This window comes from Lithobates pipiens, unplaced genomic scaffold (assembly GCF_037356315.1).
Source record: "Lithobates pipiens isolate NorthernLeopardFrog02 unplaced genomic scaffold, aLitPip1_a1.2 Scaffold_13, whole genome shotgun sequence".
Lineage (NCBI taxonomy): Eukaryota > Metazoa > Chordata > Amphibia > Anura > Ranidae > Lithobates > Lithobates pipiens.
The window spans coordinates 481412519-481424045 of NW_027507718.1; the positions used below are offsets into that span (position 1 = coordinate 481412519).

The 11527-nt window shown below is 44.6% G+C and overlaps 1 pseudogene; it reads left to right on the forward strand.

Moving 5' to 3' along the window:
* Positions 1–10850: 10850 nt before the first annotated feature.
* LOC143979814 (5S ribosomal RNA) lies at positions 10851–10968 on the forward strand (annotated as a pseudogene).
* The last annotated feature ends 559 nt before the right edge of the window (positions 10969–11527 follow it).

Genomic DNA, 11527 nt, shown 5'->3' on the forward strand with positions numbered 1-11527 from the left:
GAATGCTGCTGCCAGACTTATCCACTTTACCAGTGGCATAGCGTGAGGGGGTGCAGGGGGCGCAAGATTTAGGGGGCTGCCAGTATGCGCCTCCACCTCATTTTAAATTCCTGTGTCCTCCGTGCTCCGGCCGCCATGTTCAGTGTCCGGCGCCCTGTGATTGGGCGTATGGGGGTCATGTGAAGCATAAGACTAGCCTGTCTGCGATTGCACCTGAAGTCCCGCCTCCGAACATGACCCCCCCCATATGCCCAATCACAGTGCGCTGCGCTGGACACTGAACATGGCAACTAGAGCGCGGGGGAGAGAAGCAATGTGGGCTGCCACTGTCTTCTCCCATCCTCCGGACTGATACAGGCCAGCCAGAGTCAGACAAGAAGGTGAGTGAGAGTGAGCCTCCCTCATGAGAGTCGTGTTACTGGCCCGGGGGGGAGGGAGAGAGAAGGTAGTGTAGTGTAGTATGGTGGTCAGTCAGTGTAGTGTAGTATGGTGGTCAGTCAGTGTAGTGTAGTATGGTGGTCAGTGTAGTGGACAGTATAGTGTAGTGGATAGTATAGTGGTCAGTGTATTGTAGTTCTCAGTTTAGTGTAGTGGTCAGTATAGTGTAGTGGACAGTATAGTGGCCAGTGTAGTGTAGTGGACAGTGTATTTCTCAGTGTAGTAGTCAGTACAATGGAAAGTATAGTGGTCAGTGTAGTGGACAGTATAGTGGACAATATAGTTGTCAGTGTAGTGTAGTAGACAGTATAGTGCTCAGTATAGTGTAGTGGACAGTATAGTTGTCAGTGTAGTGTAGTGGACAGTGTAGTTGTCAGTATAGTGTAGTGGACAGTATAGTGGTCAGTATAGTGGACAGCATAGTATAGTGGTCAGTGTCGTTCTCACTGTAGTGGACAGTATAGTATAGTGGTCAGTGTAGTTTAGTGGACAGTATAGTATAGTGGACAGTATAGTATAGTGGTTAGTGTAGTGGACAGTATAGTGGTCAGTGTAGTGTAGTGGACAGTATAGTATAGTAGTCAGTGTAGTATAGTGGTCAGTGTAGTTTAGCGGTCAGTGTAGTGTAGTGGACAGTGTCGTATAGTGGTCAGTGTAGTGTAGTGGACAGTATAGTATAGTGGTTACTCTAGTGGACAGTATAGTGGTCAGTGTGGTGTAGTGGACAGTATAGTATAGTGGTCAGTGTCGTGTAGTGGACAGTGTCGTATAGTGGACAGTGTCGTATAGTGGTCAGTATAGTATAGTGGTTACTCTAGTCAACAGTATAGTGGTCAGTGTAGTGTAGTGGACAGTATAGTATAGTGGTAAGTGTAGTTCTCACTGTAGTGGACAGTGTAGTATAATGGTCAGTGTAGTGTGTAGTGGTCAGTATAGGAATCAGGTAGGTCAGTACTATTGTATTTGAAGGGACTCGGGAAGTGCTAAAAGTCTGCAGGTTATCCACTTGACCACTGGGCATTTCAACCTTAATAACCAGACCAATTTTCAGCTTTCGGTGCTCTCACATTTTGAATGACAATTACTCAGTCATGCAACACTGTACCCATATGAAATTTTTGTCAGTTTTTCACAAATAGAGCTGTTTTTTTTTATTTTTTGTGCTATAAAAGAAAAAAGACTGAAAATTCTGTAAAAAAAAAAAAAAAAATTTTTCTTCCTTTCTGTTATAAAATGTTGCAGATTAGTAATTTTTCTTCAGAAATTTTTGCCAAAATTTATACTACTACATATCTTTGTTAAAAATAAGTACAAATTGGTGCATATTATTTGGTCTTTGTGAAAGTTATAGAGTCCACAAGCTATGGTGCCAATATCTGAAAATTGATCACACCTAAAGTACTCTCATTTCTTGAGACCCTAACATGCCAGAAAAGTACAAATACCCCCCAAATAACCCCTTTTTTGTAAAGAAAACATTCCAAGGTATTTAGTAAGAGGCATGATTAATTTTTTGAAGTTGTAATTTTTTCCCACAATTCTTTGCAATATCTAAATTTTCTTTCCTTTTTTTCACAAAATTGTCATATTATCAGGTTATTTCTCACACACAGCATATGCATACCACAAATTACACCCCAAAACACATTCTGCTATTGCTCCCAAGTATGGCGATACCACGTGTGAGACTTTTACACAGCATGGCCACATACAGTGGCCCAAAATGCAGGGAGCACCATCAGGCGTTCTGGAGCACCCAAGCCAATTTTGACATTTCTCTCCAACATGCAAAAATCATCATTTATTTCATAGAAAATTACATAGAACCCCAAAACATTATATATGTTTTTTAGCAAACACCCTAGAGAATACAATGGTGGCCGTTGCAACTTTTTATCTCACACGGTATTTGCGCAGCAATTTTTCGAACGTGTTTTTTTTGGAAAAAAACTGTTTTGTGCTTTAAAAAAACAAAACAGTAAAGTTAGCCCAAGTTTTTTGCATAATGTGAAAGATGAAGTTACGCCGAGTAAATTGATACCTAACATGTCAGCCTTCAAAATTGCACACACTCGTGGAACGGCGCCAAACATCGCTACTTAAAAATCCCCATAGGTGACGTTTTAAATTTTTTCACTGGCTACATGTTTTGAGTTACAGAGGAGGTCTAGGGCCAAAATGATTGCTCTCGCTCTAACGTTTGCAGCGATACCTCACATGTGTGGTTTGAACACCGTTTTCATATGTGGGCGGGACTTACGTATGTGTTCGCTTCTGCATGCAAGCACATGTGGACAGGGGTGCTTTATAATTTTTTTTTTATTATTGTTCATTTTACTTTATTTTAGTTGGACACTTGTTTCCCCAAAAATACATTTTTTGATCGCTTTTAATCCTATTACAAGGAATGTAAACATCCCTTGTAATAGGAATATGGCATGACATGTCCTCTTTACAGATAATACCCCACCTCTAACCTCTAGGATGGGAAGCCTGAAATAATAAAAAAAAAACGATTCTGGCTTTGATCATATTGGCGAGTCGATAGAAGCACCAGAGGGTGGCGGGAGGGGGTTCGTCCCCTCTCGCCTCCTGTAAGAATGATCAAGCAGCAGAACAGCCAATATGATCATTCTTATAGTGTAGGGAATTGCCGGCTGAAAAAGCTGATATCTGAATGATGCCTGTAGCTACAGGCATCATTCAGATATCCCCGCACAAACTCAAGGACATCATATGATGGCCAGCAGGCGGGAAGTGGTTAAAATGTATTTTTTTAACACAAAGTTGTCCATTTATACAATATTTCTAACACATAGCATGTACATACCAAAAATTACACCCCAAAATAGATTCTCCTACTAATCCTGAGTACGGTGATAACACGTGTGTGAGACTTCCACAGCCTGGCCACATACAGAGGCTGAGTACAGCCAAGCATGGCTGAACATGGCCGAGCATTGCCGTGCATGGCGTATTGGCAGGGCATTGCAGAGTATTGGCAGGGCATTGCAGGGTATTGGTAGGGTATTGCAGAGCATTGCAGAGTATTTGCAGGGCATTGCAGGTATTGCAGAGTATTGGCAGGGCATTGCAGAGATTTGTCAGGGAATTGCAGAGCATTGGCATGGAATTTCAGGGTATCGGCAGGGAATTGCAGGGTTAATTGTCAGTGAGCAGCGCTGCGGGCACTGCAGATCCAGCCCACAGTGCTGCTGACACCGATCTCTCCCCTTGCACTGTACCGATCGGTACAGAGAGGGGAGGAAGGAACCGGCATCCTGTTATGACGCCAGTTTGTTTACAAGTGATCGCTCCGTCATTTGACGGAGCGATCACATGGTAAACGGGCGTGATGAGTGGCCGTTTAGCGTGATCCGTAATGTGCCGGGTTCTGTGGACCCAGCGGTCACGGATGTTCTGGAGTGCGCACCCTAGGGGGCGCGCGAGAGCGGCATTCTGGGAGGATATCATACGACGTCCTCCCAGAGTTAAGCAAACGCCCTGTAGCCGTCATTCGGCTATGGGCCGGTTGTTAAGTGGTTAAGGGGTGCAAATTACTTGTCTTGCCCTGGGTGCTGACAACCCACGCTACGCCACTGCAACTTACCAACCGCTCAGTGTCTCAACCCTCTCCTCCAATCCCTACACCGGCTCTCAATCACCCAGTGAATTCAATTCAAAATACTAACTACAACATACAAAGCCATTCACAACTCTGCCCTGAGCTACATCACCAATCTTGTCTCCAAATTGTCAGAAACCATGAAACAGACTGAGACAGAAGTACAATCAAATCACACTTGTTTATTAATAAAAATAAAAAGGTAAATAGAAAAAAGTGTAGTCAAGCATAGCCAGAGTCCTGTAGCCAGATCAGGTAGTCAGCCATTCCAAAGTTCATTAACCAGATCGGATAATCAGCCAGGCTGGAAGTCAGGGATCCAAGGAGAGCAGGATAAGAAGCCAGGTGGGATGTCAGCAAGCCAGTCTTGAAACAAACAGCAGGAGATGGTTCCCTGTGATGTGACCAACGCGAAGGCAAATGAAAAAGTGAGCAGGAAGGCTTTAAATAAGCAGGTCAGACGAGCATCCCCCGGGAACAGCTGGTAACTGTGGAAAGAGAAGAGAGCTGGCAATTAGCCGACAGCTGAGTGGCCAGCCCAGAGGAGGAAGGGCTAAGCCAGCCCTGACAGTACCCCCCCAATGACCCCTCTCCCTCGGAGGTCCACCGGGCTTGAGGGGAAACAGACTATGGAACTCGCGGAGGAGAACAGGGGCATCTACGTCAGAGGATGAAACCCAAGAGCGTTCCTCTGGACCGTACCCCTTCCAATGCACCAGGTACTGTAGGCGCCCACGGAACCTACGGGAGTCAACAATGGATTGTACCTCATACTCCTCATGGTTCTCAACCAGAATAGGGTGAGGACGTGTCACCGAGGTGGTAAATCAGTTACAGACCAACGGTTTCAATAAGGAGACATGAAACACATTAGAGATGCGCATACTAGGAGGAAGGTCCAACGCGTAAGCTACTGGGTTAATCCTGCGAAGGATACGGAACGTGTACAAAAAGTGTTGCGCTAAAATATATATTCAGTGGAAAAGTGTGCTAAAGGTGACTAAATGTTTTACCCATTGAATTTTTAATATAATAAGCATATGAAACAATACTTAATAAAAAGTTACTATAAACAGATGTATATAAACAGAAGAAAGTCCTTTTCTAGAAAATCAAAATTGTGCTCGCCCCTGGTGCAAACATGGAAAGATGGAAATGCTCATTCAGTCCATAGAATGTTTGGTCAAAAACACCCTGGTGCTGACACCGCCACACACAGAAGAAGGATGTAAGCTTACCGACTCCAAATGACTGCGGCAAGCATACGCTCCAAGGGTCAAATACGCTTTTCTGTCATACAGGTGAGAGATCCTCTGGTCATAAAAGGTGGATGCTCAATTATGAAAATCGATCCACATTTGTTCAAACTGAGTTGGACGCGGACCAAATGCTCACAGAAAGGTTCACACGCCCCTCACGGAACCATGCAGAATGAAAAGATTGGGCCAAATAGCGTAATTCCGTAAAACAAATTAAAAATTAAATCACACTTACATTTATGCAGTGAATTAAGCGCTTCTAAAATAAAAAGGCAGCAGTAGAGTCCTCCCGACGCGTTTCGTCTCCTTTGAGATCGTCTGGGGTGTCAGACGATGTCCAAGGAGACGAAACACGTTGGGAGTACTCTACTGCTGCCTTTTTATTTTAGAAGCGCTTAATTCACTGTATAAATGTAAGTGTAATTTAATTTTTAATAAATTTGTTTATTTAAGGAATTACGCTAATTGGTCCAATCTTTCCATTCTGCATGGTTCCTTGAGGGGAGTGTGAACCTTTCTGTAAGCATTTGGTCCGCGTCCAACTCAGTTTGAACAAGTGTGGATCGATTTTCATCATTCAGCGTCCACCTTTTATGACCATAGGATCTCTCACCTGTATGACAGAAAAGCGTATTTGACCCTTCGAGCATATGCTCGCCGGGGTCCTTTGGAGTCGGTAAGCTTACATCCTTCTTCTGTGTGTGGCGGTGTCAGCACCAGGGTGTTTTTGACCAAACATTCTATGGACTGAATGAGCATTTTCATCTTTCATCACTTTCTGTACATGTATTATTTGAACTAAAATTATCCAATTTAGTGTGTTAGCTGCTTTTTTATTTTTATTTTTGGATAGCGCAATGTTCTTTTGCTTTTTTGTCAAGGATACGGAATGGCCCAATAAACAGAGGTGCAAACTTCAATGAGGGAACACGAAGCCGGAGGTTGCGAGATGACAGCCAGACCCTGTCCCCAACCTGGTAGGAAGGCGCATGGACTGCGGTCAGCATGGAGTCTGTACCTATCATTAGCATGACGCAAAGCCTCCTGGACTTGTACCCAAGTGGAACGAAGACCACGGAGATGCTCCTCTGACGCAGGAATACTCTGTGGAACAAACGAGTCAGGCAACATGGAAGGTTGGAAACCATAATTCACCATAAATGGAGACAATCGGGAGGCAGAATTCAAGGCACTATTGTGAGCAAACTCTGCCCAAGGTAATAGGTCAGACCAGTTGTTATGATGGTCAGAAATATAGCAACATAGGAATTGCTCCAAGGACTGATTGGCTCGTTCTGCGGCCCCCATTAGACTGCGGGTGATACGCAGAAGAGAACGCAAGCTGGGTTCCTACTGTGGACAAAAGGCTCGCCAGAACGGGGAGACAAACTGACTGCCCCTATCTGAGACAATCACCTTGGGTAGCCCATGTAAGCGAAAGATCTCCCGAGCAAAAATGGAAGCCAGTTCCTTAGAGGTGGGCAACTTCTTAAGTGGAATACAATGACACCTCTTTGAGAACCGGTCAACCACCATAAGGATAACAGTGTTGCCTTGGGAGTTGGGCAATTCCACAATGAAATCCATAGACAGGTGAGTCCAGGGCCTCTCTCCATTGGGTATGGGTTGAAGGAGGCCCACTGGAAGGTGTCGTGGACTCTTACTCTGAGCACACACGGGACAGGCAGCTACGAAGGCAGTAACATCAGCCTGTAGACTAGGCCGCCAGAATTGTTGGGAGTTGGCCCAAATGACTTGATTCTTCCCAGGATGGCCAGAAGCCTTGGGAGAATGGTAAGTCTGGAGCACGGCAGTACGGAGACTCTCTGGGACAAAGCAGCGGTCACAAGGTTTATCAGGAGGAGCATGGACCTGAGCAGCAAGAATTTTGTCACCCAAAGGCAAAGTAAGACTGGTGCGAACCATAGCCAAGATACGATCAGGAGGAATCATAGGAACCAGAACCGACTCCGACTTGGAAGTGGAGGAAAATTGTCGTGACAAGGCATCAGCCCTTAAATTTTTAGTACCGGGTAAGAATGAGACAATGTAATTAAAGCTCGACAAGAAAAGAGCCCATCGTGCCCTTCTGGGAGAGAGTCGCTTAGCCTCAGACAAGAATGTAAGATTCTTATGGTCAGTAGGAATAAGAACGGGCACAGTGTGTCCATTCTTTCAGGGCTAAAATGATCGCTATCAGCTCTCTGTCACCAATCTCATAATTGCACTCAGCAGGTGACATTTTTTTGGAAAAGTAGCCACACGGATGTATAATGCTCTCAGAGTTAGGACGTTGAGACAGAAGGGCGCCAACACCCGTCTCAGAAGCATCAAATTCTAGGATAAAAGGCAACGTAGGATCAGGATGTGCCAACACAGGAGCAGAAACAAAGGCAGCCTTGAAAGTCTCAAAGGCCTTAATGGACTCCGGAGACCAACTCTGGGGGTTACCGTCCTTTCTGGTGATATCAGTCAGAGGCTTGACCAGAGACGAGAAGTTACGAATAAACTTCCGATAGTAGTTGGCAAAGCCCAGGAAACGCTGCAGAGGAAGTAAACCCACGGGTCGAGGCCACTGTAGGACTGCCGACAGTTTCTCTGGGTCCATCGAAAAACCAGCAGTGGAAATGACATAGCCCAGGAATGTAACCTGTTCACGACGGAAATCGCACTTCTCCAGTTTACAATAGAGATTGTTCTCTCTTAGTTTCTGAAGTACACAACAGACATCTGTGTGGTGGCTCTCCAGGGACTTGGAAAATATGAGGATATCATTGAGATAAACCACTACACACAATTGTCTCAAATCTTGGAGGACATCGTTAATAAAAAGCAGCCACGAGGGCCTCATTGTTCCAAGCAACCTCTGCTGCCAGAGTACTGAATTTAATGGCGTAGTCGGCAACAGTTCTTTTACATTGTTTGATGGACATGAGGCACTTGGCAGAGATATCACGAAACCTACTTTGCTTCTGTCCGTGGGAAACGCCTGGGGCAGCATTTTGAAGTATATCTCAACCTGATTGAAAAACCCTCTGCATTGAACTGGATCACCCCCAAATCGCTGGGGAAGTGGAGCAGAACCAGACATACCTCTTATAGAGGCGTGTGCCTGCACAGAGACTGGCACAGCAGCAGGGACGGCCTGCAACTCAGGTTGTACTGGAGAAGCCACCGTGGGGGATTCCAGGTGAGCTGTGCGATTCAGGAGTCTTTGTAACGGCAAGGCAAACTGATCCATGCGGTGATCTTGCTCATCCAATCTGGAAAAAATATTACCAACAAGTGGATTGACTGTATCTTCTGAATTCATGGCCTTCGCGTACTGTCAGAAACCATGAAACAGACTGAGACAGAAGTACAATCAAATCACACTTGTTTATTAATAAAAATAAAAAGGTAAATAGAAAAAAGTATAGTCAAGCATAGCCAGAGTCCTGTAGCCAGATCGGGTAGTCAGCTAGTCCAAAGTTCATTAACCAGATCGGGTAATCAGCCAGGCCGGAAGTCAGGGAACCAAGGAGAGCAACCGCAAGCAGGATAAGAAGCCAGGTGGGATGTCAGCAAGCCAGTGTTGAAACAAACAGCAGGAGATGGTTCCCTGTGATGTGACCAAGGCAAATGAAAAAGTGAGCAGGAAGGCTTTAAATAGGCAGGTCAGATAAGCATCATCGGGAACACCTGGTAACTGTGGAAAGAGAAGAGAGCTGGTAATTAGCCGACAGCTGGGCGGCCAGCCCAGAGGAGGAAGGGCTAAGCCAGCCCTGACACAAATATCACCCAAATCGTCCCCTCCGCTCTTCTCAAGACCTCCTACTCTCAAGCTCTCTCTTCTCCTCCCATGCTCATTTCCAGGATTTCTCCAGAGCCTCTCCCATCCTCTGGACCTCGCTACCTCCACTGGTCCAGCTATCCCCTACTCTTGCTACCTTCGGGCGATCCCTGAAAACTCATCTCTTCAGGGAAGCCTCCAACTAATCTCCTACCACTTCCATCAGCTCATTCCCCACAGTTATAACCTTTTGTACCACCTGCCCCACCCTATTAGATTGTAAGCTCTTCTGAGCAGGGCCCTCCTAATCCTCTTGTATTTTATTGTATTATCTCATTTTATATTGTAAAGCGCTGCATAAATTGTTGGTGCTATATGAGTCCTGACTAATAATAACTAGAAAAGTCTACAATTTCTGGGGAAATTGTGTGAAGTGTTCTTGCCTCCACCTATTGGAGTGGGCGGAGTAACTGGGTGGAGTGACTTCAGTAACTGTTGTGTGGTTGGAGTGGCTGGAGTGACTGTGAAAAGTGTTAAAAAGCTTAATATTTTAAAAAGTATCAATAGAAGTAAAAAAGTTGAAGAAGTCCCATCATTAGCTGAAAGAGTTGAACATTTTTTTACAAAAATGATTTTTCACAAATTATTTTTTTTCAAAAATTATTATTTTTTCACTAAAAAATTTCAAAAATTATTCAAAAATAATATTTTTAACTTTTTTCAAAATTTTTTTTTTACAAAAATGAGGATGGTCATAATGTGTTGGCTGATCATGTGTTGGTCATAATGTTTTGGCTGATCATGGGGTAGACATAATGTTTTGACTGATTATGGCATGGTTATAATGTTGTGGCTGATCATGGAGGGGTCACAATGTTTTGGCTAATCATGAGGTGGTCATAATGTTTTGGCTGATCATGGGGTGGTCATAACGTTTTGGCTGATCATGTTGTGGTTATAATGTTTTGGCTGATCATGGGGTGGATATAATGTTTTGGCTGATCATGTTGTGGTCATAATGTTTTGGCTGATAATGTTGTGGTCATAATGTTTTGGCTGATCATGTTGTGGACATAATGTTTTGGCTGATTATGCATGGTCATAATGTTTTGGCTGATTATGTCCACCCCATGATGTTTAGGCTAATAATGTTGTGGTCATAATGTTTTGGCTGATCATGTTGTGGTCATAATGTTTTGGCTGATCATGGGGTGGTTATAATGTTTTGGCTGATCATGGGGTGGTCATAATGTTTTGGCTGATCATGTTGTGGTCATAATGTTTTGGTTGATCATGTTGTGGACATAATGTTTTGGCTGATCAAGTTGTGGTCATAATGTTTTGGCTGATTATGGCGTGGTCATAATGTTTTGGCTGATCATGTTGTGGTCATAATGTTTTGGCTGATCATGTTGTGGTCATAATGTTTTGGCTGATCATGTTGTGGTCATAATGTTTTGGCTGATCATGTTGTGGTCATAATGTTTTGGCTGATCATGGGGTGGTCATAATGTTTTGGCTGATCGTGTTGTGGTTATAATGTTTTGGCTGATCATGTTGTGGTCATAATGTTTTGGCTGATCATGTTGCGGTCATAATGTTTTGGCTGATCATGGGGTGGTCATAATGTTTTGGCTGATCATGGGGTGGTCATAATGTTATGGCTGATCCTGCTATGCAAGAACACTTAATATTAAAAGGTGGAGCCAGGCTACCGGCAACAAGTAGAAAAGGCTTGAAAGAGAACCCTAGCAGTGCCTACGGCTGCACCACCCTGAATGAGCCCGCTCTCGTCTCACTTCGGAAGCTAAGCAGGGTGGACCTGGATAGTACCTGAATGGGAGACCGCCTGGGAAAACCAGGTGCTGTAGGCTTTTGCTTTTCTTCCAGCAGGGGTCACTCTCCTCTATGCATCTTTTTACATTAATTTTTACCCAAGCCGCTTTACAAGCCCTCCTGCACACCTAGCTCCTCCAAAATCACCCGTGCCCAGCCCCCACTTTTTATAAGCCCACTTCCCTTTTCTCACCCCTTCTTTCAAAAATAGACTTTTTCTTTCTCTCTCTCTCTCTCTCTTTCTCTCTCCACCACCCTCCCTCAGGAGCTTGCCATGCATCCAGTCCCCTACAACAGCAAAGCATCGGCCAGACACAACCCCCACCTAGCTAGCCCCCATCCTACATCCCGCTTAGGCTCAGGCATCGCTTGCAGGAGGCCAACATGAACTACGGTATAAATGAATGTAAAAAGAGGCATAGAGGAGAGTGACCCCTGCTGGAAGAAAAGCAAAATCCTACAGCACCTGGTATTCCCAGGCGGTATTTGGAATGTGGCCAGTTCCTAGAATAGGGTGGGTGGGCCGTTGCTGGTAACGTAGGTGTAATGCGTGCGCTGCTGAGTTTTTTTGGATCCAGCCTACCCACCGGTGATATA